The sequence below is a fragment of the Phyllobates terribilis genome, unplaced genomic scaffold (genome assembly GCF_046119375.1).
Source record: "Phyllobates terribilis strain yellow unplaced genomic scaffold, ASM4611937v1 Scaffold_437__1_contigs__length_1545540, whole genome shotgun sequence".
Lineage (NCBI taxonomy): Eukaryota > Metazoa > Chordata > Amphibia > Anura > Dendrobatidae > Phyllobates > Phyllobates terribilis.
The window spans coordinates 1,125,717-1,149,843 of record NW_027363197.1 but is presented as its reverse complement, the minus strand read 5'-3'; the positions used below and the strand labels follow the sequence as shown (position 1 = coordinate 1,149,843).

Genomic DNA, 24,127 nt, shown 5'->3' with positions numbered 1-24,127 from the left:
GTGGTTATATGGATGACGTGTGTGTATTATGTGATTCTGAATGTTCGGTGAGGCGGGTGAAGTTGTTAGTGTCTATTTTTTGTGGTGCATCTGCGTTTAAAGTGAATTGGGAAAAGAGTGAGTGTAAGGGTTTTGGAGGCGGAAGTTTAAGTAGGGATGTAGGTGTGAATGTAGTGAATGGACCTATTAAAGTTTTGGGTGTGAAGTTTTCAGAGAGTTTGGATGGGAAAGAAAGTTGGGATGATGCGAAAGGAAAAGTTGAGCAGAAGTTGAATTTTTGGAAATTGAGGAGTTTATCCTTTTTTGGGAAGATTTTAATTGTTAAGAGTGTGGTGTTGCCAATATTTTTATATATTGCGGTAGTATTTCCACCAGGATATATGTGTATGAGAAGCTTGAATAGAATTTTATTTGTTTTTTTGTGGAACTCGAAAATGGAGAGAGCTAGGAGAGAAATTTTGGTTAAAAGAGTGGAAAAAGGTGGTTTGGGTTTTCCGAATTTGGACGTGTTTTTTGGTGTGAATATCGTTGTGTTTGTTTTGAAAGTGATTAGGGCGGATGGAAAGTTTTCATCTATGTGTAGGTATTTATTTGGAGCGTATTTGTTTCGTTTAAAGTGGCAAGAAAGGGATTTGCGATGTCCGATTGCTTTTGAGGTGCCTGTATGGTATGTGTGGGTTTATAAGTTTTTGGTGAGGTATGAACTGTGTGATGCAGATGTGAGATTGCTGGAGAATAAGAAGGCTGTGTATAGGATGATTGAATGTAGAGAGGTAGAATGTGGAATAAATATGGTTAGGGGTGGTGATGTGCAGAAGGTTTGGAAGAAAGTGCGGATGAGTGGTATGACCAACAAACAGAGTGAAGTTGTGTGGCAGTCTTTACATGGAGTATTACCTGTGAGAGAGTTTCAGAGGAATAGAGGTTTGGTGAGGAGTGAAATGTGTCCAAGAAATGGCTGTGGTGGAAGGGAAAGTGTGTTGCATGTTTTTTGGAATTGCCAGTATGCTAGAGATGTGATTGGGAGAATGGGGCCTTTGTGTAAAGAATTGTGTGGTGTGAATTTGTTGTCTTTTGAGTTGTTTATGTTTGGTTTGGGAATATGTGATGGGACGAAGGAAAGAGTCTTGTGGTTGATGCTTGCATGTATAAAGGAAGTGTTATGGTATGTGAGGAATGTGTATGTGTTTAAAAGGAAGGAAATTGCTGTAAAGGATAGTGTGAAGGTGATTTTGGGGAAGATGTATGTGTGTTTCCTATGGGACAAAAAGAGGAGAGGGGAAGTGGATGCGGAGGGAATATGGAAAGTTAAAAAGTGGAGATATATTGTTAGTACCTCTTGATTTTTGTTATTGTTGTTTTGAAATATGAAATAAATATTTCCGATGATGATGGGGACAGCAAATTGCGTATTGGATTTGACGCAGCTGTTTTGATGGAATTTTCCTTTGTCTGGTTTCCATAGACTGTGGAATTTCCTCGTCTGAGGAGAAAAAAGAAAAAAAAAAAAAAAAAAAAAATCTGTTCTTATCAGTTTAATATCTGATACGTCCCCTATCTGGGGACCATATATTAAATGGATTTTTAGAACAGGGAGATGGAAAAAGAGCTTGCTCTGTCCACTCCACGCATTGACCTGGTATTGCAGTATCTCCAGGACCGGTGCACCCCTTCTTTAATGCAGTTTCTAAAATCAGAAAGAATTGAATTCAATGTTTTTTGTTCATTTTGCTTGTTTGTCGGATTTTGGGATGGACTCTTTGGCTTTGCTTTTCTTCTCCTCATTGGATTTTTCATGTTCAAAGTTGCAGAAGCCAGATTACAAGCTCATTTTGGTTCAACTTCAGCAACTGTGCATTGCATTGCCATGTAATGTGATGCAATGCTATCTTTCTAGCTCTCCCTTTTTACTTCCTTTTGGATAAACAGACATATTAGGCAAGCATTTTGGAGCTTTCACCTAAATAACTACAGGTGGTGAGATAAGCTGCACAATATAATTGACCTTTCAGTATATTGTTGCACACACACCATCTATTTAGCAAATGCCCTTGTTATCAACAGCAGCCTTTTAAACTCACCTGAGCTAACAGGTATGTGCGCTGGTTACTCTGCTGCGCTTAAAATTTCTTTTTTGGTTTGCTACAATGCCTTTTCTGAAACGTTGTCTCCTTCTGCTGGAACACTGACTTCTTTCATTTAATGCCTGCAGACTATAAAAGAGAACCCAACCCAAAAAGTTTGGTTGATTAGTCTGTGGCATTCTGTTAAACTGTTGCTTATGGCGGTCTCTGTGAGCTTCTCAGCGACATTCAGCCAGCCAGGTATCCTGCCTGCAGTAGATGGAATGTGGCAATGGAACGCTGGCTGCGCGTGTCATAATAGGCTCTGAGCCTTTATATACCTGTGCACAGCAGCAGCCACCTTCAGTCTGCTGCTGGACAGCCAGCAGCAGCAGCAGCAGGAGAGGTATGTAATCAGGAGCCCTCCTGCTAAGGGTAGACAGCTGCTCGTTCCACCCCACCCCCCGCCTTAATTGGTTCTCCTCCCTTCCAACGGTGTTGAGGCGGGTGGGAACAGCAGGGGGTGAAGGTGCTGTGTTTAAAGAGGTGGCGTTATGCAGATCTAAAACGCGTGGATTGCAGCAGCAGCAAGCCGAAAAGTGCAGGCATGTAAGGGATCTAGAGGTTGACAACATGTCTTCTTAACGGGAGTCCAGGAGCTCATCTCCACAAATGGACTTTTCAGGATCCTTGGGTGGCTCCGTAGTTTGAAACCAATTCTGGTTATCGCTTCTCGGCCTTTTGGCTAAGATCAAGTGTAGTATCTGTTCTTATCAGTTTAATATCTGATACGTCCCCTATCTGGGGACCATATATTAAATGGATTTTTAGAACAGGGAGATGGAAAAAGAGCTTGCTCTGTCCACTCCACGCATTGACCTGGTATTGCAGTATCTCCAGGACCGGTGCACCCCTTCTTTAATGCAGTTTCTAAAATCAGAAAGAATTGAATTCAATGTTTTTTGTTCATTTTGCTTGTTTGTCGGATTTGGGGATGGACTCTTTGGCTTTGCTTTTCTTCTCCTCATTGGATTTTTCATGTTCAAAGTTGCAGAAGCCAGATTACAAGCTCATTTTGGTTCAACTTCAGCAACTGTGCATTGCATTGCCATGTAATGTGATGCAATGCTATCTTTCTAGCTCTCCCTTTTTACTTCCTTTTGGATAAACAGACATATTAGGCAAGCATTTTGGAGCTTTCACCTAAATAACTACAGGTGGTGAGATAAGCTGCACAATATAATTGACCTTTCAGTATATTGTTGCACACACACCATCTATTTAGCAAATGCCCTTGTTATCAACAGCAGCCTTTTAAACTCACCTGAGCTAACAGGTATGTGCGCTGGTTACTCTGCTGCGCTTAAAATTTCTTTTTTGGTTTGCTACAATGCCTTTTCTGAAACGTTGTCTCCTTCTGCTGGAACACTGACTTCTTTCATTTAATGCCTGCAGACTATAAAAGAGAACCCAACCCAAAAAGTTTGGTTGATTAGTCTGTGGCATTCTGTTAAACTGTTGCTTATGGCGGTCTCTGTGAGCTTCTCAGCGACATTCAGCCAGCCAGGTATCCTGCCTGCAGTAGATGGAATGTGGCAATGGAACGCTGGCTGCGCGTGTCATAATAGGCTCTGAGCCTTTATATACCTGTGCACAGCAGCAGCCACCTTCAGTCTGCTGCTGGACAGCCAGCAGCAGCAGCAGCAGGAGAGGTATGTAATCAGGAGCCCTCCTGCTAAGGGTAGACAGCTGCTCGTTCCACCCCACCCCCCGCCTTAATTGGTTCTCCTCCCTTCCAACGGTGTTGAGGCGGGTGGGAACAGCAGGGGGTGAAGGTGCTGTGTTTAAAGAGGTGGAGTTATGCAGATCTAAAACGCGTGGATTGCAGCAGCAGCAAGCCGAAAAGTGCAGGCATGTAAGGGATCTAGAGGTTGACAACATGTCTTCTTAACGGGAGTCCAGGAGCTCATCTCCACAAATGGACTTTTCAGGATCCTTGGGTGGCTCCGTAGTTTGAAACCAATTCTGGTTATCGCTTCTCGGCCTTTTGGCTAAGATCAAGTGTAGTATCTGTTCTTATCAGTTTAATATCTGATACGTCCCCTATCTGGGGACCATATATTAAATGGATTTTTAGAACAGGGAGATGGAAAAAGAGCTTGCTCTGTCCACTCCACGCATTGACCTGGTATTGCAGTATCTCCAGGACCGGTGCACCCCTTCTTTAATGCAGTTTCTAAAATCAGAAAGAATTGAATTCAATGTTTTTTGTTCATTTTGCTTGTTTGTCGGATTTTGGGATGGACTCTTTGGCTTTGCTTTTCTTCTCCTCATTGGATTTTTCATGTTCAAAGTTGCAGAAGCCAGATTACAAGCTCATTTTGGTTCAACTTCAGCAACTGTGCATTGCATTGCCATGTAATGTGATGCAATGCTATCTTTCTAGCTCTCCCTTTTTACTTCCTTTTGGATAAACAGACATATTAGGCAAGCATTTTGGAGCTTTCACCTAAATAACTACAGGTGGTGAGATAAGCTGCACAATATAATTGACCTTTCAGTATATTGTTGCACACACACCATCTATTTAGCAAATGCCCTTGTTATCAACAGCAGCCTTTTAAACTCACCTGAGCTAACAGGTATGTGCGCTGGTTACTCTGCTGCGCTTAAAATTTCTTTTTTGGTTTGCTACAATGCCTTTTCTGAAACGTTGTCTCCTTCTGCTGGAACACTGACTTCTTTCATTTAATGCCTGCAGACTATAAAAGAGAACCCAACCCAAAAAGTTTGGTTGATTAGTCTGTGGCATTCTGTTAAACTGTTGCTTATGGCGGTCTCTGTGAGCTTCTCAGCGACATTCAGCCAGCCAGGTATCCTGCCTGCAGTAGATGGAATGTGGCAATGGAACGCTGGCTGCGCGTGTCATAATAGGCTCTGAGCCTTTATATACCTGTGCACAGCAGCAGCCACCTTCAGTCTGCTGCTGGACAGCCAGCAGCAGCAGCAGCAGGAGAGGTATTTAATCAGGAGCCCTCCTGCTAAGGGTAGACAGCTGCTCGTTCCACCCCACCCCCCGCCTTAATTGGTTCTCCTCCCTTCCAACGGTGTTGAGGCGGGTGGGAACAGCAGGGGGTGAAGGTGCTGTGTTTAAAGAGGTGGAGTTATGCAGATCTAAAACGCGTGGATTGCAGCAGCAGCAAGCCGAAAAGTGCAGGCATGTAAGGGATCTAGAGGTTGACAACATGTCTTCTTAACGGGAGTCCAGGAGCTCATCTCCACAAATGGACTTTTCAGGATCCTTGGGTGGCTCCGTAGTTTGAAACCAATTCTGGTTATCGCTTCTCGGCCTTTTGGTTAAGATCAAGTGTAGTATCTGTTCTTATCAGTTTAATATCTGATACGTCCCCTATCTGGGGACCATATATTAAATGGATTTTTAGAACAGGGAGATGGAAAAAGAGCTTGCTCTGTCCACTCCACGCATTGACCTGGTATTGCAGTATCTCCAGGACCGGTGCACCCCTTCTTTAATGCAGTTTCTAAAATCAGAAAGAATTGAATTCAATGTTTTTTGTTCATTTTGCTTGTTTGTCGGATTTTGGGATGGACTCTTTGGCTTTGCTTTTCTTCTCCTCATTGGATTTTTCATGTTCAAAGTTGCAGAAGCCAGATTACAAGCTCATTTTGGTTCAACTTCAGCAACTGTGCATTGCATTGCCATGTAATGTGATGCAATGCTATCTTTCTAGCTCTCCCTTTTTACTTCCTTTTGGATAAACAGACATATTAGGCAAGCATTTTGGAGCTTTCACCTAAATAACTACAGGTGGTGAGATAAGCTGCACAATATAATTGACCTTTCAGTATATTGTTGCACACACACCATCTATTTAGCAAATGCCCTTGTTATCAACAGCAGCCTTTTAAACTCACCTGAGCTAACAGGTATGTGCGCTGGTTACTCTGCTGCGCTTAAAATTTCTTTTTTGGTTTGCTACAATGCCTTTTCTGAAACGTTGTCTCCTTCTGCTGGAACACTGACTTCTTTCATTTAATGCCTGCAGACTATAAAAGAGAACCCAACCCAAAAAGTTTGGTTGATTAGTCTGTGGCATTCTGTTAAACTGTTGCTTATGGCGGTCTCTGTGAGCTTCTCAGCGACATTCAGCCAGCCAGGTATCCTGCCTGCAGTAGATGGAATGTGGCAATGGAACGCTGGCTGCGCGTGTCATAATAGGCTCTGAGCCTTTATATACCTGTGCACAGCAGCAGCCACCTTCAGTCTGCTGCTGGACAGCCAGCAGCAGCAGCAGCAGGAGAGGTATGTAATCAGGAGCCCTCCTGCTAAGGGTAGACAGCTGCTCGTTCCACCCCACCCCCCGCCTTAATTGGTTCTCCTCCCTTCCAACGGTGTTGAGGCGGGTGGGAACAGCAGGGGGTGAAGGTGCTGTGTTTAAAGAGGTGGAGTTATGCAGATCTAAAACGCGTGGATTGCAGCAGCAGCAAGCCGAAAAGTGCAGGCATGTAAGGGATCTAGAGGTTGACAACATGTCTTCTTAACGGGAGTCCAGGAGCTCATCTCCACAAATGGACTTTTCAGGATCCTTGGGTGGCTCCGTAGTTTGAAACCAATTCTGGTTATCGCTTCTCGGCCTTTTGGCTAAGATCAAGTGTAGTATCTGTTCTTATCAGTTTAATATCTGATACGTCCCCTATCTGGGGACCATATATTAAATGGATTTTTAGAACAGGGAGATGGAAAAAGAGCTTGCTCTGTCCACTCCACGCATTGACCTGGTATTGCAGTATCTCCAGGACCGGTGCACCCCTTCTTTAATGCAGTTTCTAAAATCAGAAAGAATTGAATTCAATGTTTTTTGTTCATTTTGCTTGTTTGTCGGATTTTGGGATGGACTCTTTGGCTTTGCTTTTCTTCTCCTCATTGGATTTTTCATGTTCAAAGTTGCAGAAGCCAGATTACAAGCTCATTTTGGTTCAACTTCAGCAACTGTGCATTGCATTGCCATGTAATGTGATGCAATGCTATCTTTCTAGCTCTCCCTTTTTACTTCCTTTTGGATAAACAGACATATTAGGCAAGCATTTTGGAGCTTTCACCTAAATAACTACAGGTGGTGAGATAAGCTGCACAATATAATTGACCTTTCAGTATATTGTTGCACACACACCATCTATTTAGCAAATGCCCTTGTTATCAACAGCAGCCTTTTAAACTCACCTGAGCTAACAGGTATGTGCGCTGGTTACTCTGCTGCGCTTAAAATTTCTTTTTTGGTTTGCTACAATGCCTTTTCTGAAACGTTGTCTCCTTCTGCTGGAACACTGACTTCTTTCATTTAATGCCTGCAGACTATAAAAGAGAACCCAACCCAAAAAGTTTGGTTGATTAGTCTGTGGCATTCTGTTAAACTGTTGCTTATGGCGGTCTCTGTGAGCTTCTCAGCGACATTCAGCCAGCCAGGTATCCTGCCTGCAGTAGATGGAATGTGGCAATGGAACGCTGGCTGCGCGTGTCATAATAGGCTCTGAGCCTTTATATACCTGTGCACAGCAGCAGCCACCTTCAGTCTGCTGCTGGACAGCCAGCAGCAGCAGCAGCAGGAGAGGTATTTAATCAGGAGCCCTCCTGCTAAGGGTAGACAGCTGCTCGTTCCACCCCACCCCCCGCCTTAATTGGTTCTCCTCCCTTCCAACGGTGTTGAGGCGGGTGGGAACAGCAGGGGGTGAAGGTGCTGTGTTTAAAGAGGTGGAGTTATGCAGATCTAAAACGCGTGGATTGCAGCAGCAGCAAGCCGAAAAGTGCAGGCATGTAAGGGATCTAGAGGTTGACAACATGTCTTCTTAACGGGAGTCCAGGAGCTCATCTCCACAAATGGACTTTTCAGGATCCTTGGGTGGCTCCGTAGTTTGAAACCAATTCTGGTTATCGCTTCTCGGCCTTTTGGTTAAGATCAAGTGTAGTATCTGTTCTTATCAGTTTAATATCTGATACGTCCCCTATCTGGGGACCATATATTAAATGGATTTTTAGAACAGGGAGATGGAAAAAGAGCTTGCTCTGTCCACTCCACGCATTGACCTGGTATTGCAGTATCTCCAGGACCGGTGCACCCCTTCTTTAATGCAGTTTCTAAAATCAGAAAGAATTGAATTCAATGTTTTTTGTTCATTTTGCTTGTTTGTCGGATTTTGGGATGGACTCTTTGGCTTTGCTTTTCTTCTCCTCATTGGATTTTTCATGTTCAAAGTTGCAGAAGCCAGATTACAAGCTCATTTTGGTTCAACTTCAGTAACTGTGCATTGCATTGCCATGTAATGTGATGCAATGCTATCTTTCTAGCTCTCCCTTTTTACTTCCTTTTGGATAAACAGACATATTAGGCAAGCATTTTGGAGCTTTCACCTAAATAACTACAGGTGGTGAGATAAGCTGCACAATATAATTGACCTTTCAGTATATTGTTGCACACACACCATCTATTTAGCAAATGCCCTTGTTATCAACAGCAGCCTTTTAAACTCACCTGAGCTAACAGGTATGTGCGCTGGTTACTCTGCTGCGCTTAAAATTTCTTTTTTGGTTTGCTACAATGCCTTTTCTGAAACGTTGTCTCCTTCTGCTGGAACACTGACTTCTTTCATTTAATGCCTGCAGACTATAAAAGAGAACCCAACCCAAAAAGTTTGGTTGATTAGTCTGTGGCATTCTGTTAAACTGTTGCTTATGGCGGTCTCTGTGAGCTTCTCAGCGACATTCAGCCAGCCAGGTATCCTGCCTGCAGTAGATGGAATGTGGCAATGGAACGCTGGCTGCGCGTGTCATAATAGGCTCTGAGCCTTTATATACCTGTGCACAGCAGCAGCCACCTTCAGTCTGCTGCTGGACAGCCAGCAGCAGCAGCAGCAGGAGAGGTATGTAATCAGGAGCCCTCCTGCTAAGGGTAGACAGCTGCTCGTTCCACCCCACCCCCCGCCTTAATTGGTTCTCCTCCCTTCCAACGGTGTTGAGGCGGGTGGGAACAGCAGGGGGTGAAGGTGCTGTGTTTAAAGAGGTGGAGTTATGCAGATCTAAAACGCGTGGATTGCAGCAGCAGCAAGCCGAAAAGTGCAGGCATGTAAGGGATCTAGAGGTTGACAACATGTCTTCTTAACGGGAGTCCAGGAGCTCATCTCCACAAATGGACTTTTCAGGATCCTTGGGTGGCTCCGTAGTTTGAAATCAATTCTGGTTATCGCTTCTCGGCCTTTTGGCTCAGACCAAGTGTAGTATCTGTTCTTATCAGTTTAATATCTGATACGTCCCCTATCTGGGGACCATATATTAAATGGATTTTTAGAACAGGGAGATGGAAAAAGAGCTTGCTCTGTCCACTCCACGCATTGACCTGGTATTGCAGTATCTCCAGGACCGGTGCACCCCTTCTTTAATGCAGTTTCTAAAATCAGAAAGAATTGAATTCAATGTTTTTTGTTCATTTTGCTTGTTTGTCGGATTTTGGGATGGACTCTTTGGCTTTGCTTTTCTTCTCCTCATTGGATTTTTCATGTTCAAAGTTGCAGAAGCCAGATTACAAGCTCATTTTGGTTCAACTTCAGCAACTGTGCATTGCATTGCCATGTAATGTGATGCAATGCTATCTTTCTAGCTCTCCCTTTTTACTTCCTTTTGGATAAACAGACATATTAGGCAAGCATTTTGGAGCTTTCACCTAAATAACTACAGGTGGTGAGATAAGCTGCACAATATAATTGACCTTTCAGTATATTGTTGCACACACACCATCTATTTAGCAAATGCCCTTGTTGTCAACAGCAGCCTTTTAAACTCACCTGAGCTAACAGGTATGTGCGCTGGTTACTCTGCTGCGCTTAAAATTTCTTTTTTGGTTTGCTACAATGCCTTTTCTGAAACGTTGTCTCCTTCTGCTGGAACACTGACTTCTTTCATTTAATGCCTGCAGACTATAAAAGAGAACCCAACCCAAAAAGTTTGGTTGATTAGTCTGTGGCATTCTGTTAAACTGTTGCTTATGGCGGTCTCTGTGAGCTTCTCAGCGACATTCAGCCAGCCAGGTATCCTGCCTGCAGTAGATGGAATGTGGCAATGGAACGCTGGCTGCGCGTGTCATAATAGGCTCTGAGCCTTTATATACCTGTGCACAGCAGCAGCCACCTTCAGTCTGCTGCTGGACAGCCAGCAGCAGCAGCAGCAGGAGAGGTATGTAATCAGGAGCCCTCCTGCTAAGGGTAGACAGCTGCTCGTTCCACCCCACCCCCCGCCTTAATTGGTTCTCCTCCCTTCCAACGGTGTTGAGGCGGGTGGGAACAGCAGGGGGTGAAGGTGCTGTGTTTAAAGAGGTGGAGTTATGCAGATCTAAAACGCGTGGATTGCAGCAGCAGCAAGCCGAAAAGTGCAGGCATGTAAGGGATCTAGAGGTTGACAACATGTCTTCTTAACGGGAGTCCAGGAGCTCATCTCCACAAATGGACTTTTCAGGATCCTTGGGTGGCTCCGTAGTTTGAAACCAATTCTGGTTATCGCTTCTCGGCCTTTTGGCTCAGACCTAGTGTTTGGACAAGAGGTTCCTTGTGTACTAGCCCTCGGCCTTCCAGCATCGCCACTTCGGTGGCTTAAGCTGGATGCTGCTATAGGGGGAGAGTGAGGAGGAAACGAGAAGGCGATTCCTGAAGCGACCATGGGTGTCAAGCTTCGTTTTGCTGGGACCGGGGATCCCCGGGTCAAGAATGCTTTCCGTATCGACGTCTCTGAGGAGAAGAAGGACCATTTCTCGTTGTCATACCTGGTCAACGCCATTTTCTATGAAATCCTGAAGATCCAGAAGTCGGAGATCATCTGTTTGCAGGAGTTCAGAAGGGAGCATAGGTACGTCTTGGTGCTTTCTTCTATGGCGGCTTGCCAAAACCTTTTCAAAACTCTTCAAGTCCTTTCAGAGCACCCTCAGCTGGATGGACTTATCTTCACTGTACTCTACTCTAAGGGGGATATCCCGGTGGTAATATTCATGCACAACCCCTTTATCTCCCGGGATGATATCACTGCATTCCTGAGAAGACACTGCATTTTTGTGCAATTCTCCCATAAAATCTTAAATGGAGAAGGGCTGTGGACTGGGAAGTATAAATACTTTGTGAGGTTTGGGATAGACCCTCATGGTCCTGGAGGTATTCACTATCCTCCCCTGAACTTTACAATTGGAAGAGACTCTGGATATCTGTTTTTTCCCGAGGCGCCATTGTTCTGCAGGAGATGCAACATGTTCGGGCATATCCAGGATTTCTGCAAGCAATTGCCAAACTGTAGAAAGTGCAACAAGTACGGTCATCTGGCGAAGGATTGTTCCAACCCGGTGGTATGTGATGCCTGCGGGGAGGAAGGACATGTGATTCGGGATTGTAAGGCTAAAGTCAAGCCTAGGTCCTTCTCCGAAGTGACCAAAGGTAAGCCTACTGTCCCTGCTGTTACCCCACAGGTGACTACTGCAGAGATCAATGCTGAGACGGAGCCCCCTGAGGTTGAAGATCTGGTGGGTGAGGCCCAGAACCTGTTGGACCCTCCGGCCCCTGCTGGGCCAGGTATGGAGATCTCCGAGTTGGATGTGGACCTCCCTCATCAGTCCGAAATATGTGGTGAGGGTGACATGGATGTGTCTCTAGCTCGAACCCCTGCATTGTCCTGGGGTGCTACAGACGAAGAGGTGGCCAGGGATGGTGGCCAAGGAGACTTTACTTCTGGGAGGTCTTTTGATGATGATGATACTCCTGAACTGGCCAATAAAAAACCCAGACGAGAGTACTCACCTGCCAGCGGAGGGTGCGACAGTCCTGCAAGTGACCGCATTTACCCGCAGGATGTCTTCTCCCCTGATGCTCCTTACCTTGGCATCCCTGAGAGCATCAACACCTTTGGGGTGCTTTCCCAGTCTGATGATAATGGATGAGTATGGTGTGATCAACATTGAGTCATGTATTTCTTTTCATTAATTAATGTCTTGCCAATCTGGTTGGGATGTAGTGTCCCTAAATGTAAGGCAGATCAGATCTAAAATCAGAAGAACAACTGTTCTGGACTACCTGAAACATTTAGGTGCTGATGTTTTTTGCCTTCAGGAGTGTGGGATTCAGGATGCTCCTTGTGACAAAGACTGGCCTTACGGACAGCATATCTGGTCAGGGTCTAATCATAATAAAAATGATGGGGTGGGGATATTAGTTGGGAATAAAGAAATCTCTATTGATAGTTATATTGTGGTGGAGGTGGGCCGATGTTTAATTGCATTTTTGAGTTATAGAGGGTGGCGGGTCAGAATTATTAATTTATATTGCCCTACAGGGAAGGAAGAGCGGCTTGCTCTTCTTGAAAAATTAAGTTTTTTTCTTCCAGGGAAATCTCCCACTATTTTTGTTGGGGACATTAATTGTGTCACAGAAGGAAAGTGTGACATAACAGGAAAGAAATTGTCCCATTTAATTTGTGATTTTTCCTTTTTAGATGCAGCAGTTGTTGTTCTTGGCATGCCACCACCGCCGACATACCATGCTGACCGTGGTGAGATTCATTCCAGAATTGATTTAATGTTATTTTCTAAAAATATGGTATGTTTGGATTTTTCTCAACAAAAGGTACCTTTTTCGGACCATGAATGTTTGAGAGGCGTGTTTTGTGCGAATGGTGACCAAGTGTATGGCGGTGGGGTATGGAAGTTGAATGCAAGGCTGTTAGAGGATGATGAGGTGATGAATGAGTTTAATGTAAAGTATGAAAGATGGAGAATGCGTAAGAAGGATTTTGTGTGTGTTCTTGACTGGTGGGACTGGGTGAAAGTGCAATTTAAAACTTTCTTCAAAAAGTGGGGCTATAGAAAAGCTGCCAGATATAGGAATAGGTTTAATGACCTTAATAGACGGATTGACTGGTTGAGAAAGTGTGTTGCAAGTGGTTTGGAGATGTCTGATCAACTTACTGAGGCTAAGAATGAATTGAAGCGTGTGTTGGATGAGAAAGGAAAGGAAATTATATATCGTACTAAAATTGAGCACCTGGAGAAAAATGAGAAGTGTACGAGGTTCTTTTTTAAAAAAATGAATGGTAGGAAGACTGATATGAATGAAGTTGTGAATGAAAGTGGAACCAACTGTATGGGTGAGGATGTGCTGAAAGAAGTGAATAGGTTTTATAGCAAGTTGTATGATGAGAAATGGATTGACTCTGGGCTTGTGTCATATGTTCTGAATGGTGTGGAGAAAAAACTTGATTCTGAGGAGCGTGATCTATTGTGTGAGGATGTAGTTCTGGATGAAGTGAAGAATGTGGTGTGGAGTGCTAAAAAGAGTAAGACTCCTGGGAAAGATGGTATACCTGTAGAGTTGTATGTGAAAGCATGGGAAGTTTTGGGAACAGATTTGACTGAGGTATGTAAGTATATGTGGGTGAATGGTAGGTTGTGTGAATCAATGAAAGAAGGAGTGGTTGTGCTTGTGTATAAAAAGGGTGAGAGGAAACGTTTGGAAAACTGGAGACCAATAACACTGCTGAATTCGGATTATAAGGTCTACAGTAAGTTACTGGCAAATCGTATGCGTGAAGTGATTGGTAGTGTTGTGGAGGAGGACCAAGTATGTGCAGTGCCTGGAAGAAGTATGAGTGATAACTTGTTATTGTTGAGAGATATGATTGGGGATTGCAAGGATAGAAAGCAGAAATGTATGACTTTAGCTATTGATTTTGAGAAGGCGTTTGACAGGGTTTCGCATGTGTTTTTGTTTAAAGTACTGGAAAGAATGGGGTTTCCTAGAGAATTTGTGAATTGTGTAAAATCATTGTATGATTGTGTGTCAAGTGAGTTCTTGGTTAATGGGTGGCTGTGTGACAAAGTGAAGATTAGGTCAGGAGTAAGGCAGGGGTGTCCTATGTCCCCCGTCTTATTTGTATGTGTAATAGAACCATTGTTATGTTTGATTAGACGGGATAAAATGATGAGAGGTTTGTTGGTGCCTGGTAGTGGTGGTAAGCATGTGAAAGTGTTAGGTTATATGGATGATGTTGTGGTTGTGAGTGAAAGTATGGCTTCTTTGAGTAGAATTAAATTGCTTTTGGATTTTTTTGTTGGTGCGTCTGGTTTTAGGGTAAATTGGAATAAATGTAGTTTTAAATGTTTTGGAGATAGTAGTATTCGTATGGATGGTGTAAAGTGTGAAGAGGGTGCAATCAAGATTTTGGGCGTATTATTTAATGATGACTTAAAAGGGAATGAAAGTTGGGAAGAGTGTGGTATGCGGGTTGAACGTAAATTGAATTTTTGGCGAATGAGAGAATTGACTCTGCGTGGTAAGGTGTTAATTATCAAAGCAGTGATTCTCCCTATCCTGCTTTATGTGGCGACTGTTTTTCCTTCTCCTTACAGGAAAATTAAGAGAATAGAGAAGTTGGTATTCACATTCCTGTGGTGTAGTAAGATGGAGAAGTTGAAGCGGGAGAGCCTTTTTAAGGCTTGTCAGCATGGTGGGCTGGCCTTTCCCAATATTGAAGTTTTTTTAGGCCTTAATTATATTAAGACTGTGGTTATTTTGCTGGGTAAAGGCAATAAAGGTGCTTTTATGGCTAATTATTCTGCTGGATGGATGTTGTATGGGTTATGCTGGAGGAAGAGAGATGCGAGTGTGCCTGTGGCCTTTAAGTGTCCTGTTTGGTATGAGGTGATTGAGAAATTTGTGAGAAAGCATGATTTGTTGAGTGTGGGAATGAATGATTTTAGAATGACCAAGAATGTGGTGAAAAGAATGAGTGCAAATGAGGTAGAGTGTAATATTGTTGGGCTGAGAGGGAATGAGGTTTCAGATGCATGGAAGAAGTTAGATACGTATGGGATGTCAAACAAACAGAAGGATGTTGTGTGGATGACTTTACATAATATTTTACCTGTGAGAGAAGTGCAGAAGAAAAGAGAGTTGATAAGAACAGATGTGTGTCCGAGAGTGGGATGTGGTGGTTGTGAGACTGTCAGGCATGTTATGTGGGATTGTGAGTACGCGTACAGTGTGTGGAAGTGTGTAGGTGGATTGTGTAAGGGTTTAGCAGGCGTGAATTTTGTGGATTGGCGTGTGGCGATGTTTGGAATTGGTGCGTGTAGTCGGTCTAAAGATAGAATTTTATGGTTGATAATGGCTTGTGTGATGGAGAGTTTGTGGGATGCAAGGAACCTTGGACTTTTCAAAAGGAAATCTTTATCAGTGAATGAATGTGTTAGACTTATTCTTTCAAGACTATACCTGATATATAAGTTGGACAGCAGAGGCGGTGGTGGCACAGATGCCGAAGGGATTTGGAAATTTAAAAAGTGGCATTACCTTATCAAATACCAGTGATTTTTTTCTTTGTGATTCCTTGAAGTTTCTGCATTTGTGTTACGTAAAGGATGTTCCCTTGTGATTATATTTCGTCTTATACTACTGCTAAATAAATAGAACCATGATGATGAGAAGTTTTAAGTAGCAAATTTTGGAGAAATTCATACTGTTTGCTAAAAAACTAAACTGAATGGTTTAAAAAAAAAAAAAAAAAATCTGTTCTTATCAGTTTAATATCTGATACGTCCCCTATCTGGGGACCATATATTAAATGGATTTTTAGAACAGGGAGATGGAAAAAGAGCTTGCTCTGTCCACTCCACGCATTGACCTGGTATTGCAGTATCTCCAGGACCGGTGCACCCCTTCTTTAATGCAGTTTCTAAAATCAGAAAGAATTGAATTCAATGTTTTTTGTTCATTTTGCTTGTTTGTCGGATTTTGGGATGGACTCTTTGGCTTTGCTTTTCTTCTCCTCATTGGATTTTTCATGTTCAAAGTTGCAGAAGCCAGATTACAAGCTCATTTTGGTTCAACTTCAGCAACTGTGCATTGCATTGCCATGTAATGTGATGCAATGCTATCTTTCTAGCTCTCCCTTTTTACTTCCTTTTGGATAAACAGACATATTAGGCAAGCATTTTGGAGCTTTCACCTAAATAACTACAGGTGGTGAGATAAGCTGCACAATATAATTGACCTTTCAGTATATTGTTGCACACACACCATCTATTTAGCAAATGCCCTTGTTATCAACAGCAGCCTTTTAAACTCACCTGAGCTAACAGGTATGTGCGCTGGTTACTCTGCTGCGCTTAAAATTTCTTTTTTGGTTTGCTACAATGCCTTTTCTGAAACGTTGTCTCCTTCTGCTGGAACACTGACTTCTTTCATTTAATGCCTGCAGACTATAAAAGAGAACCCAACCCAAAAAGTTTGGCTGATTAGTCTGTGGCATTCTGTTAAACTGTTGCTTATGGCGGTCTCTGTGAGCTTCTCAGCGACATTCAGCCAGCCAGGTATCCTGCCTGCAGTAGATGGAATGTGGCAATGGAACGCTGGCTGCGCGTGTCATAATAGGCTCTGAGCCTTTATATACCTGTGCACAGCAGCAGCCACCTTCAGTCTGCTGCTGGACAGCCAGCAGCAGCAGCAGCAGGAGAGGTATGTAATCAGGAGCCCTCCTGCTAAGGGTAGACAGCTGCTCGTTCCACCCCACCCCCCGCCTTAATTGGTTCTCCTCCCTTCCAACGGTGTTGAGGCGGGTGGGAACAGCAGGGGGTGAAGGTGCTGTGTTTAAAGAGGTGGAGTTATGCAGATCTAAAACGCGTGGATTGCAGCAGCAGCAAGCCGAAAAGTGCAGGCATGTAAGGGATCTAGAGGTTGACAACATGTCTTCTTAACGGGAGTCCAGGAGCTCATCTCCACAAATGGACTTTTCAGGATCCTTGGGTGGCTCCGTAGTTTGAAACCAATTCTGGTTATCGCTTCTCGGCCTTTTGGCTAAGATCAAGTGTAGTATCTGTTCTTATCAGTTTAATATCTGATACGTCCCCTATCTGGGGACCATATATTAAATGGATTTTTAGAACAGGGAGATGGAAAAAGAGCTTGCTCTGTCCACTCCACGCATTGACCTGGTATTGCAGTATCTCCAGGACCGGTGCACCCCTTCTTTAATGCAGTTTCTAAAATCAGAAAGAATTGAATTCAATGTTTTTTGTTCATTTTGCTTGTTTGTCGGATTTTGGGATGGACTCTTTGGCTTTGCTTTTCTTCTCCTCATTGGATTTTTCATGTTCAAAGTTGCAGAAGCCAGATTACAAGCTCATTTTGGTTCAACTTCAGCAACTGTGCATTGCATTGCCATGTAATGTGATGCAATGCTATCTTTCTAGCTCTCCCTTTTTACTTCCTTTTGGATAAACAGACATATTAGGCAAGCATTTTGGAGCTTTCACCTAAATAACTACAGGTGGTGAGATAAGCTGCACAATATAATTGACCTTTCAGTATATTGTTGCACACACACCATCTATTTAGCAAATGCCCTTGTTATCAACAGCAGCCTTTTAAACTCACCTGAGCTAACAGGTATGTGCGCTGGTTACTCTGCTGCGCTTAAAATTTCTTTTTTGGTTTGCTACAATGCCTTTTCTGAAACGTTGTCTCCTTCTGCTGGAACACTGACTTCTTTCATTTAATGCCTGCAGACTATAAAAGAGAACCCAACCCAAAAAGTTTGGTTGATTAGTCTGTGGCATTCTGTTAAACTGTTGCTTATGGCGGTCTCTGTGAGCTTCTCAGCGACATTCAGCCAGCCAGGTATCCTGCCTGCAGTAGATGGAATGTGGCAATGGAACGCTGGCTGCGCGTGTCATAATAGGCTCTGAGCCTTTATATACCTGTGCACAGCAGCAGCCACCTTCAGTCTGCTGCTGGACAGCCAGCAGCAGCAGCAGCAGGAGAGGTATGTAATCAGGAGCCCTCCTGCTAAGGGTAGACAGCTGCTCGTTCCACCCCACCCCCCGCCTTAATTGGTTCTCCTCCCTTCCAACGGTGTTGAGGCGGGTGGGAACAGCAGGGGGTGAAGGTGCTGTGTTTAAAGAGGTGGAGTTATGCAGATCTAAAACGCGTGGATTGCAGCAGCAGCAAGCCGAAAAGTGCAGGCATGTAAGGGATCTAGAGGTTGACAACATGTCTTCTTAACGGGAGTCCAGGAGCTCATCTCCACAAATGGACTTTTCAGGATCCTTGGGTGGCTCCGTAGTTTGAAACCAATTCTGGTTATCGCTTCTCGGCCTTTTGGCTAAGATCAAGTGTAGTATCTGTTCTTATCAGTTTAATATCTGATACGTCCCCTATCTGGGGACCATATATTAAATGGATTTTTAGAACGGGGAGATGGGAAAAGAGCTTGCTCTGTCCACTCCACGCATTGACCTGATATTGCAGTATCTCCAGGACCGGTGCACCCCTTCTTTAATGCAGTTTCTAAAATCAGAAAGAATTGAATTCAATGTTTTTTGTTCATTTTGCTTGTTTGTCGGATTTTGGGATGGACTCTTTGGCTTTGCTTTTCTTCTCCTCATTGGATTTTTCATGTTCAAAGTTGCAGAAGCCAGATTACAAGCTCATTTTGGTTCAATTTCAGCAACTGTGCATTGCATTGCCATGTAATGTGATGCAATGCTATCTTTCTAGCTCTCCCTTTTTACTTCCTTTTGGATAAACAGACATATTAGGCAAGCATTTTGGAGCTTTCACCTAAATAACTACAGGTGGTGAGATAAGCTGCACAATATAATTGACCTTTCAGTATATTGTTGCACACACACCATCTATTTAGCAAATGCCCTTGTTATCAACAGCAGCCTTTTAAACTCACCTGAGCTAACAGGTATGTGCGCTGGTTACTCTGCTGCGCTTAAAATTTCTTTTTTGGTTTGCTACAATGCCTTTTCTGAAACGTTGTCTCCTTCTGCTGGAACACTGACTTCTTTCATTTAATGCCTGCAGACTATAAAAGAGAACCCAACCCAAAAAGTTTGGTTGATTAGTCTGTGGCATTCTGTTAAACTGTTGCTTATGGCGGTCTCTGTGAGCTTCTCAGCGACATTCAGCCAGCCAGGTATCCTGCCTGCAGTAGATGGAATGTGGCAATGGAACGCTGGCTGCGCGTGTCATAATAGGCTCTGAGCCTTTATATACCTGTGCACAGCAGCAGCCACCTTCAGTCTGCTGCTGGACAGCCAGCAGCAGCAGCAGCAGGAGAGGTATGTAATCAGGAGCCCTCCTGCTAAGGGTAGACAGCTGCTCGTTCCACCCCACCCCCCGCCTTAATTGGTTCTCCTCCCTTCCAACGGTGTTGAGGCGGGTGGGAACAGCAGGGGGTGAAGGTGCTGTGTTTAAAGAGGTGGAGTTATGCAGATCTAAAACGCGTGGATTGCAGCAGCAGCAAGCCGAAAAGTGCAGGCATGTAAGGGATCTAGAGGTTGACAACATGTCTTCTTAACGGGAGTCCAGGAGCTCATCTCCACAAATGGACTTTTCAGGATCCTTGGGTGGCTCCGTAGTTTGAAACCAATTCTGGTTATCGCTTCTCGGCCTTTTGGCTAAGATCAAGTGTAGTATCTGTTCTTTTAAGAACACAAGAGCTACGATCTACACTTGACGAGAGCGATCGAACTCTGAAGGAGAAGAGCTTCGGAGCCCAGCTTACATCGGAGAAGGAAGGCGGATATCGGTGGGAGGAAGAAGCTCTAAAGAATCCAGAAGAAGACGAAGACTCGGAGAAGAATCGGGCTGTCCTGTGGAATCTTCGAGGAAGAAAATCATCGAGACAAAGACCTTTCGGGGAATTTGTCCAGAACACGACGGGAGAAGAATCTGCATAGCTCCACCCATTCCGGGAAGAGTTCCAGATCCAGCTCCAAGAAGTAACTGCAGGAGGAAAGCCATGGCAAGCGCTGCGAGGAAGGCCGAAAAGAAGAGCCTGGAGCAGGAGACAGCCAGGATGGCCCAGGCAGGAGCCGATTCTGACCCCAAGGACTCTGCCTCCACGACTGGCCAGCAGAAGGGACCCCAGAAGCCCCGCCACGAAGCTCCAGCCCTGGAGCCATGGATGCGGCAGACGGTGGCCCTGAAGCTGAAGGAAGTGGATGGGAGGGTGCCGGACATGTCCTCGGACGTGTTCTGCCAGAAGATGCTGCTGGATCGAGGCTTCTCCAGGTCGGACACCCTCAGCATCCAGACCTTCTTGACGGGGATCTTCTTCATCACCTTCGCCACTGTGAACACCTGCAGGAGGTTCTGGGAAATGGTAAGCGCAAAAGGACCGGATAATTCTTTCTCTGCCTTTACAGGTAGCTGCCCTATCCAGAGGGACGAAAGGAGGATCACAGTCTCCATGCGCAACCCGCACACCCCAGGCCAAGACATCTGTACCTTCCTGAGACGCTTCTGTTTGGTTGTGAAGGAACCCTCTCACATCCTGAATGGACTCGGCTTCTGGACAGGTAAGTGGTCGGTGACCGTTAGACTTCACAGGGACCTGGCGTACTCAGACGGACTTCGGCACCTGCCCCCGACATTCTCCCTGGGCAACTCCTACGGCCTCATCTATTACCCGGACATGCCGCGGAACTGCAGGAGATGCGGCAAGAACGGCCACGAGATGAAGGACTGCAAGGAGGATGCCTGCAGGATTTGTCGAGTGACGGGACACAGCTCGAAGGACTGCCCGAAGAAGACGTCCTGCAACCTGTGTGGGCTGGCGGCTCATCTGTACAAGGATTGCCCCAAGCGTGAGAGATCCTGGGCATCGGTGGTTGCGACGACCCCAGCTACGGAGGACAAGGCCCCGACGACCAGGCCTGTGAAGGTCAAGGACGCGACGACCAAGGCCCCAGCGGCCAAGGCCGAGACGACCAAGGCCAAAGCGGTCAAGGAGTCGGTGGCCAAAGCCCCAGCGACGGTCCCAGCAGCTCCGAAGCAGAAGAAAAAGTCAAAGGAGGGTAAGAGTTCTGTCACCCCTCTCTCGATCCCTCCCCCTGCCACCCCCGTCCAATACCCCCCCACCCCGGCCACCCCTGCTGAGGATTCCACTTCCTCTTCCTCCTTCCCCTACTCCTCAGCAGGTGTCCTTTCCCCTGCCCCGGCAGCCACTCTCCCTCCCCAGACCATGGTAGCAGTGGAATTAACCTTTCCTCCACCCGCCGCTATCTATTCCAAGGAGGATTTTCCCCTTCTTGTCTCCCCAGTTCCAACCCGGGGAAAGAGGAAGGTGGAGGACAGCCCTGCTACTGAATCCTCCAAAAAGAAGATTCTGGATTTCGTAGGCGAAAAGGAGGATACCCTCCCTGAGCCAGAAGAGATGCACATGGTTGAGACCCTGGTGGCCGAGCCAGAAGAGGAGGAACTGGTGGTCGCCGAGATCGAGGCCGCACTGCTTGACCAGATGGAGGAAGAGGGCCTGCTGGTGATCCCGTCACCAGCAGTCAACACCAACGAGGGACCACCCGACCGGAGTGGTAACTAAGGTGTATTGCCTGCGCTAACTTTTTCTTTTTTCCCTACATGATGGCTAATATTAACTTATTTTCCATTAATGTCAGGAGCATCAAGGACAAGTTCAGACGTCAGACTATTTATGCCTTCCTTACTTCCCAATTGTGTGATGTTTATATGTTGCAGGAATGTTCCCTTCCCTCCTCTAGGTCCTTCAAACATCTGGCCAGGGAGTGGTCCCACGGTCCATCCTACTGGTCCGGTGGGGGTGACTACAAGTCTGCGGGGGTCGCAATTCTGATCAGGGGGGGCGCATTCACGCTTGAGTCCGTCCAGGAGCTCATCTGCGGCAGGGCTCTTGTTGTAGATGGCAACTGGGCGGGAGAACCTGTCAGGTTCATCAACGTGTATGCGTCCCCACTGAAGAATGAGCGTTTGGAGCTTTTCCAGACCCTGCGGCTTCAGCTTGCCACCACCAGGACCTTAGTGATGGCCGGGGATTTCAACTGCCCCATCGAGGAGGATGGTCGTAGTTCTGGCACATCTGCCAAGTTGGACATCACGTCCAAGCTGCTCATCGAGATGGTAACCGAGGCCTCTCTTCAGGACGTGGTGGGCTCCATGGGGAGAGGCTCCATGAACTATTCGTGGAGCCGACCCGATGGCTCACTCCGCTCCAGGATTGACTTTGTGTTCACCTCTCGGGCAGTCAGGCAGAGTAGGCACTCGATGGTCTCCTGCTTCTTCTCCGACCACAGAGCCATTCACTTACAAGGTGTCCTCGGCGACAGTTTTCCGTCCGGCCCCGGCTCCTGGAAGCTGAATTGTGCTCTGCTGGCTCAGGATGAAGTCGTGGAGGAGCTGAGAGCAGCCTACGCAATGTGGCAGTCCTACAAGGGTAGCTTCCAAACAGTCTCTGATTGGTGGGAATATGTTAAACTTGAGTTTCGCTGTTTCTTTCAGGCCAAGGGTCGACAACAGGCGTGTGAGAAGAGGAGGGACTTCAGAGGGCTGCAGCGCGAGCTGCGGTCGCTGCAGGACCTTCTTCACTGCGGCTGGGACGTGAGGGAGGAGCTGGAGGAGACCAAGAAGAGCCTGAAAAGGCACTTTGAGGAGGAGTCCAAGCGAATCGTCTTCCGTTCCAAAGTGGAGAATCTGGAGAAGGGTGAGAAATGTAACTCATTCTTTTTCAGGAAACTTCATGCCGGTCACACGCCCCTGAACGAGCTGCGAGACGAGAGCGGAAACATGCGACGTGGGAAGGAGGACGTGATGAGGGTCGTCAGCGACTTCTACAGCGAACTCTACTCCCACAAGACTACCGACCCCGACGCTGCTGATAAGTTCCTGTCAGGTATCACTAACCATCTTGATCCTGCAGGCACGGCAGCCTTGGACAAACCTCTGATGGTGGGCGAATTGCTCTCTGCCGCTAAATCCTTTAGGACCGGCAGGACCCCGGGCAGTGATGGTCTTCCAGCGGAGCTCTATGTAGCGCTGGGAGACCTCATCTGTCCGGACCTGTTGGACCTGTACGAGGAGATGGTGGTGGAGGGTAGAATGCCTCCATCTTTGAGGGAAGGAATGGTCACGATCCTGTACAAGCGGAAGGGAGAGAGGTGCGACCTGAGGAATTGGCGTCCCATCACTCTGCTCAACGTGGACTACAAGATCCTGGCCAAGACGATGGCGACACGACTTAAGACGGTCATCGGACGGATCATCCACCCGGACCAGACCTGCGGCATCCCTGGACGTCGCATCGCAGACAGCCTCGCTCTCGTGCGGGACACGGTCGAGTACATCAAGGTCCGCCGCGCACACGCGGCCCTGGTCTCCTTGGATCAGGAGAAGGCCTTTGACCGGGTTTCCCACGAGTTCATGGGCCGAGCTCTGCACCGGTTAGGTTTGGGTAACATGTTTTGTTCGTATGTCCGTCTGATGTATTTTGATATCCACAGCTCGGTGTTGGTGAACGGCTGGAAGACTGACCCCTTCCCTGTCCTCTCTGGGGTCAGACAAGGCTGCCCTCTATCACCTCTTCTTTTTGTTTGTGTTATAGAACTCTTCGCAGAGGCTATCCGGCAGAATGGAGAGATCAGAGGGATCACCGCACCGGGTCCGGGACGACACGAGGTCAAGTGCTCGCTCTACATGGACGACGTCACCGTCTTCTGCGCTGATCGTGGTTCAGTCGACGCCCTCGTCCAGACGTGTGAGAGGTTCGGCCGGGCTTCAGGGGCCAAAGTCAACTGCAGGAAGTCGGAAGCCATGCTCTTCGGGGATTGGCAGCCGGCCTCCTCCGCCCCCTTCCCCTTCAACATTCAACCGGATTTCCTCAAGGTGCTGGGAGTCTGGTTCGGGAAGGAAGGAGCGGCCCTCAAGTCCTGGCAAGAACGCTTGGCCAAGGTGAAGCAACGGATCGGACTCTGGAGCCTCAGACACCTCACTTGTGAGGGTAAGGCACTCGTCCTGCGTAATGAGGTCCTGCCCGTCTTGCAGTACACGGCGCAGGCCTGGCCCCCACACGTCACTGTGTGCAGGGCCATTACCAGGACAGTGTTTCACTTTGTCTGGGGATCCAAGATGGACAGAGTCAGGCGGGCCGTCATGTACAAGGAGCCTCGCAAGGGTGGGAAGGGCGTTCCAGATATCCCCACCCTCCT

The 24,127-nt window shown here is 46.2% G+C and overlaps 9 non-coding genes and 2 pseudogenes across 9 annotated transcripts; all 11 read left to right on the top strand.

Moving 5' to 3' along the window:
* The first annotated feature begins 1,473 nt into the window (after nucleotides 1–1,473).
* LOC141228445 (U2 spliceosomal RNA) lies at nucleotides 1,474–1,673 on the top strand. The gene has a single exon (XR_012295323.1). It is a non-coding gene; the product is annotated as a U2 spliceosomal RNA (small nuclear RNA).
* A 1,115-nt stretch (nucleotides 1,674–2,788) lies between these two features.
* On the top strand, nucleotides 2,789–2,979 carry LOC141228965 (U2 spliceosomal RNA). Its single transcript, XR_012295758.1, has one exon. It is a non-coding gene; the product is annotated as a U2 spliceosomal RNA (small nuclear RNA).
* Nucleotides 2,980–4,094: 1,115 nt separating this feature from the next.
* On the top strand, nucleotides 4,095–4,285 carry LOC141228964 (U2 spliceosomal RNA). The gene has a single exon (XR_012295757.1). It is a non-coding gene; the product is annotated as a U2 spliceosomal RNA (small nuclear RNA).
* Nucleotides 4,286–5,400: 1,115 nt separating this feature from the next.
* Nucleotides 5,401–5,591, top strand: LOC141228283 (U2 spliceosomal RNA). Its single transcript, XR_012295199.1, has one exon. It is a non-coding gene; the product is annotated as a U2 spliceosomal RNA (small nuclear RNA).
* A 1,115-nt stretch (nucleotides 5,592–6,706) lies between these two features.
* On the top strand, nucleotides 6,707–6,897 carry LOC141228963 (U2 spliceosomal RNA). The gene has a single exon (XR_012295756.1). It is a non-coding gene; the product is annotated as a U2 spliceosomal RNA (small nuclear RNA).
* A 1,115-nt stretch (nucleotides 6,898–8,012) lies between these two features.
* Nucleotides 8,013–8,203, top strand: LOC141228282 (U2 spliceosomal RNA). Its single transcript, XR_012295198.1, has one exon. It is a non-coding gene; the product is annotated as a U2 spliceosomal RNA (small nuclear RNA).
* A 1,115-nt stretch (nucleotides 8,204–9,318) lies between these two features.
* LOC141228309 (U2 spliceosomal RNA) lies at nucleotides 9,319–9,509 on the top strand. The gene has a single exon (XR_012295224.1). It is a non-coding gene; the product is annotated as a U2 spliceosomal RNA (small nuclear RNA).
* Nucleotides 9,510–15,615: 6,106 nt separating this feature from the next.
* On the top strand, nucleotides 15,616–15,820 carry LOC141228420 (U2 spliceosomal RNA; annotated as a pseudogene).
* A 1,115-nt stretch (nucleotides 15,821–16,935) lies between these two features.
* Nucleotides 16,936–17,126, top strand: LOC141228962 (U2 spliceosomal RNA). Its single transcript, XR_012295755.1, has one exon. It is a non-coding gene; the product is annotated as a U2 spliceosomal RNA (small nuclear RNA).
* A 1,115-nt stretch (nucleotides 17,127–18,241) lies between these two features.
* Nucleotides 18,242–18,432, top strand: LOC141228300 (U2 spliceosomal RNA). The gene has a single exon (XR_012295215.1). It is a non-coding gene; the product is annotated as a U2 spliceosomal RNA (small nuclear RNA).
* A 1,115-nt stretch (nucleotides 18,433–19,547) lies between these two features.
* LOC141228473 (U2 spliceosomal RNA) lies at nucleotides 19,548–19,645 on the top strand (annotated as a pseudogene).
* Nucleotides 19,646–24,127: the final 4,482 nt, after the last annotated feature.